Source organism: Tupaia chinensis, unplaced genomic scaffold (genome assembly GCF_000334495.1).
Source record: "Tupaia chinensis unplaced genomic scaffold, TupChi_1.0 Scaffold000093_1, whole genome shotgun sequence".
Lineage (NCBI taxonomy): Eukaryota > Metazoa > Chordata > Mammalia > Scandentia > Tupaiidae > Tupaia > Tupaia belangeri.
Genome location: NW_006159555.1, coordinates 11203956 through 11209940, shown reverse-complemented (window position 1 = coordinate 11209940; position 5985 = coordinate 11203956). Strand labels below are relative to the sequence as shown.

General features: G+C 45.5%; 1 long non-coding RNA gene across 1 annotated transcript; it reads left to right on the top strand.

Annotated features, from left to right (window-relative positions):
• The first annotated feature begins 29 nt into the window (after positions 1 to 29).
• On the top strand, positions 30 to 2126 carry LOC114006841 (uncharacterized). Its single transcript, XR_003548516.1, has 2 exons — positions 30 to 237; positions 1549 to 2126. It is a non-coding gene; the product is annotated as an uncharacterized LOC114006841 (long non-coding RNA).
• The last annotated feature ends 3859 nt before the right edge of the window (positions 2127 to 5985 follow it).

The window sequence follows — 5985 nt, the reverse complement described above, 5'->3', positions numbered from 1 at the left end:
CGCCCCTGGCCCGCCCGGACCCCGGAGGTTTGGCCAGTCGCCAGCACGTGACTGCCGGAGGAGGCCGCCCCGCCACCTGGGGGCGGGGCTCAGGACTGGCCAGCGGCTAGCGAGTCAACTTTTATGATCCTACTCCGCCCCAGGCGGCGCCACTACTTTGGAAGAACCTCAATGAAAGCTGCTCTCTGCAGAGTCCCTTGCTTTCAGGACTTTACTACGTTCTGCTGCATTCGTTTAGTAAGTATTTACCGAGGATCTGCCTGCCAGATGTGCCAGGCATCTAGGCTCTACGTGAGACATAGGGCTCCCCCTATATGCCAAGCCAGGCATGGCCTCTGCCCTCCTGGAGCTTACTAGGCCAAGTAAGAGTATGACCCCGGATCCACGAACATCTCAGTTACCTGCTCAGTGGATATGGGGAGAGGAGACGACCTTGGAGGAGCAGGTACTTCACTATAATTTTTCCACCTGCACAAACAGGTTTGGGAAAGGGGACTAAGAAGGTTGTGGTGGTTCTGAACTATAATCCCAACTACTCTAGAGGCCAAGACCGAAGGATCTAGACTCAGGGGCAGCCTGGGCAACAGAAGCCCTGTCTCTGAAAAATAAAAATAAACATTTTAATTATAAAAGGGGATGTGGCTAAGTAAGCATTCTCTTGCTTTCACTCTCTCTTTTACACACACACAGAGACTGAAAGAAGTAGGGCCAAGAGGGGTGTAAGGCATTTTAAAATGTGAGGAGGACTGGACTGTCTGAATCTCCTGTCACCATCTGGGTGGGATCAGAGGTATTTCCTCCACCCATCCTCTTCCCATCTCCAAATTTTCCTTGGATTAGATCAGTGTGCTAACACTAGGATAGAATTCACATTAATTTCTCCCCTGGCACTCTGAAGAGCCATCTATATAGTGTCTAAACCTTTTCCCTGTGTCACAGTGTCAAGGTCATCCAGAAAATGCGTAACCAAACTGAGACTGGCATGCAAGTTTACAAGGCTCCTTGCAGTGCTGTGAGATGCCTCTGAGGTGTCAGTGGGATTCAGGACAGAAACCAAGTGAGCTTGGAGCAGGGCGGTAGCAGGGAGGCCCCTTCTCCCAGGCCAGGTGTTTTGTATCCAAGAGTTGCAATTCTAGGTCATTGGTCACTTATCTGATCTCTGCCCTAGGGCCCTCAGACTGGAATCTGAAGAGGCCGCTAGCAAGAGAGCAGGGAACAGGGGACTGAGAAAATTTTACCTGTCCTTCCCACTGCTATGATGAGGGCCAGAATAAGAGATCTGTTTTTATTCTGTCTCAGCCATCTTTATTTGAGTAACTGATTGTGAAGGCAGCTCCATTTTACCAAGAATACCAATTCTTCAGTGCCACTTTTGGGATCATGCCAGCTAACTCCTGACCCCCTTTGGAAACATCTCCATTCCTCTCCTCTCTCCATGTCTCCTCAAGATCACTTTTTTAAAAGAATTATTTTAATTGTATTTATTATCATTATTTTAAAAAATATTTAATTTTATTTATTCATTAATTATTTTTTTAATTTGACCAGAGAGAGAAAGAGAAGAAAAGTGAGAAAGCAAGATACCATGTCCGGGACTCAAAAATGCAGTTGGCCACGTGAGGGTCTGGAGTCTAAACCAGCATGCTCCCCGCTGGCCCCACCAAGATCCCTTTTTGAAGGAAGAGCAGAGTGTCTGAGATGAGGCCTCCCCAACTTTGAGAATATAGTAATAAAAAAGTACATTTCTCCTATATCGACAACACAAAATACTTGTGATCTCAGATATGTGTGGAATTTTCCACCCAACAGACACTAGCTGTGTCCCCTGATTCAATTAAATTCTGATGCTGTCTACTAAAGGCAGTGTTAGACCCCACAGGTCAAGGGGGGGCTCAATCTCACAAGATTGAGCTCCCTTTCACACTTCAAATGCCAATTGCAAACTCCAGGTTGTTTTTACCTGTTTCTGACCAACTAACTATATTTCAGGCTTCCCAAGGCCTGCTCCTTTGGTTCAATTAATTTGCTAGAACAGCTCACAAAACCCAGAGAAACACATTTGCCACTCTATTGTAAAGAATAATACAAAAGATATCGTTCTAAAAGTAAAGTACAAGTAAAGGGGTGCAGAGTTTCCATGCCCTCTGGATGCACCCCTGTCCAGGAGCCTCCATATGTTCAGTTGTCTGGAAGCTCACTGAACCCTGCCCTTTTAGTTTTTAAGTTAGCTTCATTATGTAGGCATGACTGATTAAATTATTGACACTGGTGATCACCTTTCCATGCACAGCATATACTTACTTATTTTAGAATTATTTATTTAATTTTACTTATTATTATTTTTGTTTTTTAAATTTGACCAGAGAGAGAAAGAGAAAGTGACTGGCCAGGTCTAGGACTCAAACTGTGGTCGGCCACGTGGGAGTCCAGCACCTTAACCACCATGCCATCTGCCTACCAACATGCCATCTGCCTGCCCCCATGCACAGCTTTAAAATACGGCTCTATAGGACTGACCCAGAGTTGCATATTTTACTTTTTTTTTATTAATTTACATTTTCTTTTAACAAATTTCTTAAAAAAAAAATTGTCTTCCTAGACTATACCCTTAGTGGCACAGTATTTTGTGCAAGTATGCTAAGGATATAATCCTGTATACAAAAGGTAATTTATTTGCCAGATGCTCCCCAGAGAGAGAGAGAAAACCTTGTAATGGGGTGTAATCACACCACAGTGTTTTTTCCTCCATTTCTCCATCCCATCGAATTTGGGACACATATTCATGCTGTGTGTTTTTCAAGCAGCCAGGCCAGATTCAAACGACAGCCAATTAGGTGATATCTAGCTCTCCCGGCATAGGGCTTAACCACTGAGCTCTGGGTCTGGCTCAGGGTTAAGTACGCTTGGTTTCTATAACAAACAACCCCCAAAGCTCAGTGGCTTAGCATGACAGTCCATTGGAGGAGATGGCGCTCTGTTCCATGCAGCATTCAGGAAGTCAGACTCCATTCGTCCAGAGGCTCAGCTTTAGAATTTTCCACTAGGGGGGACCAGCAGGTGGTGTGGTGGTTAAGGGCACTGGACTCCCACATGGCTGACCATGGTTTGAGTCCCGGACCTGGTGGTCTTTCCCTCGCACTCCCACTCTGTCCCACTGTGGTAAAATTAAAATAAATTAATTCATTAAAATTAAAAAAAAAGAATTCTCCACTAGGTTCTCTGTAATTATAGTAATAGATGAGAGGAGAAAGAGAATGTAAAGAACGTCACACTTTAGGAACCAGACATGGAATTGGATTACATCTTCTCTACCTGTGTTTCATTGGCCAAAATGTAATCCTATGGAATGTAATCAGACTGTTCAAGACCAAAAGGAAATGGATTTGTGAATGTATATATAGCATTGTCTCTGCCAAATTCCCCTTCTGAGAAATCTAATGACCATTTCCAGTGATCTTATGAAACCTTTCAATTATATTTGACTGTGTTAAATATATAAGTATAAATATATTTATTAAATATAATAAATATAATTCATTTCATCACTTCCATGTGTAAGGCCTCTGTCTTCCAGTTTCTTTGTTTTATTTATTTAACTAAAACATACAGTTGGCCCTCCATACCCAGATTCAACCAGCTACAGGTGGAAAATATTAGGGGGCTGGCCCTATAGGCTAGTCTTTTACCCCATATACCAAGGTTAAGGGAGCCAAATTCCACATGGCCAACCATGGTTTGAACCCCTGCCCTGATGGCTTGAAAAACAAACTGGATGCATGTGCATGTGTGCCCCAAATCCCAATAGGATGAAGAAATGGGGAAGGGATGGAGGTATGACCATGCTCCATTAGGGGCTGCTTTCTCTCTTTCCTTCTCTTTCTCTGGTGAGCACACATGCCCTATGACAAATTAAAACAAACAAAATAAAAAACTCTGGAGTTGGACTGCCTAGCTCCTGCCACCTACTAGTTGAGTGACCCTGGCCAAGTTAAACTCACTGTGACTCCATTTTTTACCTGTAAAATGGAATAAATGAAAATATGTTGTGACGATTGAATGAGTTAATACTGATGATAAAACAGTTATTGCCTGTTTATGACAGTGAGCATTACATAGTCATCCCTCAGTATCCACAAGGTAGATAGTAAAATCATTGGCTCCCCATGTAAGATCTCCTTAAGTCCTTTTTTTTTTTTTTTTTTTTTTTTTTTTGCGATAAGGTGTGTGCACTTACCAGAGACAGAGAGAGAGAGGGAAAATAAGAAAGTAACCTCCCACCAGGAGGGATGGCTATGCCGCCATCCTTCTCTTCCAGCTCTTCTCTGGATTTGTTTGTTTGTTTTTCTTTTATTTTCTTTAAAGGCGTTTTTTGCCATAGGAAGCACTTGCTGGGAGACAGTGAGAAATCATCCTTCGGGGGGATGGCCATGCCCCATCCCTTCTCCATTCTCCTCTCTAGATTTTTGGGCCGGTATGACTTTCAAGCCACTGGGTCCTGGACTCAAACGACGTGGCGAGCAGCCGTCTGGGGATTCCCTGGCCTTAACCCCTGCACCATCTACTGGCTCCATGCTCTGTGTGTGTGTGTGTGTGTGTGTGTGTGTGTGTGGTGTGTATGTTTTTAAAATAATTATTTGGGACCAGCAGATGGCGTAATGGTTACGTCGAGGGACTACCAGTTAGTCGACCACAGTTCAGTTCGACCACAGTTCAGTTCGGGACACAGCAGCTTAAACCTCACGCTGAGTCCATGTATGTGTGCACCCAAAATCCCAAGAGGAGAGGGGATTGCAGTGTTGCCATGCCCCCAGGGGTAATTTCTTGCTTTCTGTCTGTCTCTCCAGTGAGTGCATGTGCACTATAACAAACGTCTCTTTAAAAAAAATTATTGGGACCAGCAGTTAGCATAACGGCTATGTCGCTGAACTCCCATGTCGTCGACTGTGGTTTGAGTCCCGAACCCGGTGGCTTAAACTCACGCCGGGCATGTGTGCGTGAATGGAGGAGAAGGGATTGCAGCATGGCCATCCCCCTGGGGGATGATTTCCTGCTTTCTGTCTCTCTGTCTCGGTCTGGCGAGCGCACGCGCCCTATAGCAAAACAAACAAACAAACAAACAAAAAACCAAAAACCTCTCAAAAAAAAAAAAAAAAGAAAGAAAGAAAGAAAGAAAGAAAGAAAGAAAAAGAATGCTAGCCAAGCAATGGGAAGGGCATAGGGATAGGGTAGAGGGAAAATATTCCACGAAGACGAGATCATGCCCTGCCAACTATTTCCAGAATTCTCAAGCTCATTTCTTTTCTTTTTTTTTTTTAACCGGCACTGACACAGACCTCCCCTCTCAACTTGGACCATAATCATGGTCTACCCAACTCTCATCTTGTTCCTATTCACTCTGTAGCCTTTGGCACACTGTGGCAAAATCGAACCCCTTCGCTCCCTTGATAGTAAGCCTCGGTTTACTAGCCACCCCCCTCACATGTTGTGCTTCAGAATAAGAATGAATCGTAGGTTCCTGAAGACCCGAAGCTGAATCTCTCCTTCTTGCCTTTGCTCTTGGAGTCGGTCCCATTGGACGGAATGCCCTTCTCATCTCTTTTAAAGACACCGCTGGCAGGTCACTGCCTCTGCAAAGCCTTTCCTCCTCCTCCCGGTTTCTGTGCTAGCAGAGGCGGGTCCTTACTAAAATCACGAGTCCCAGACGCTCTACTTCCGGGCTCATCAGTTTGACCAGCAAGTGACAGGCCGTGCAGTCCATTCTGGGTCTCGCCATCACCTACTCCTATACCCAAGTGCTGCGAGAGACCCAGCCTTAAGACCCCAAAGCCCAAGGCAGAGCGGCCTGCCGGGCACCTAAGGTCCCGTGCGCGGCCCCGCCCCCTCGACCCTCCCCACGATGAAATGGTTCAACCGGAGGGGCGGTGCCGGGGTGCAGGCCGTTCCGATTGGCCAGGACGAGCCATACCCCGGCTGGGGCGGGGGGGG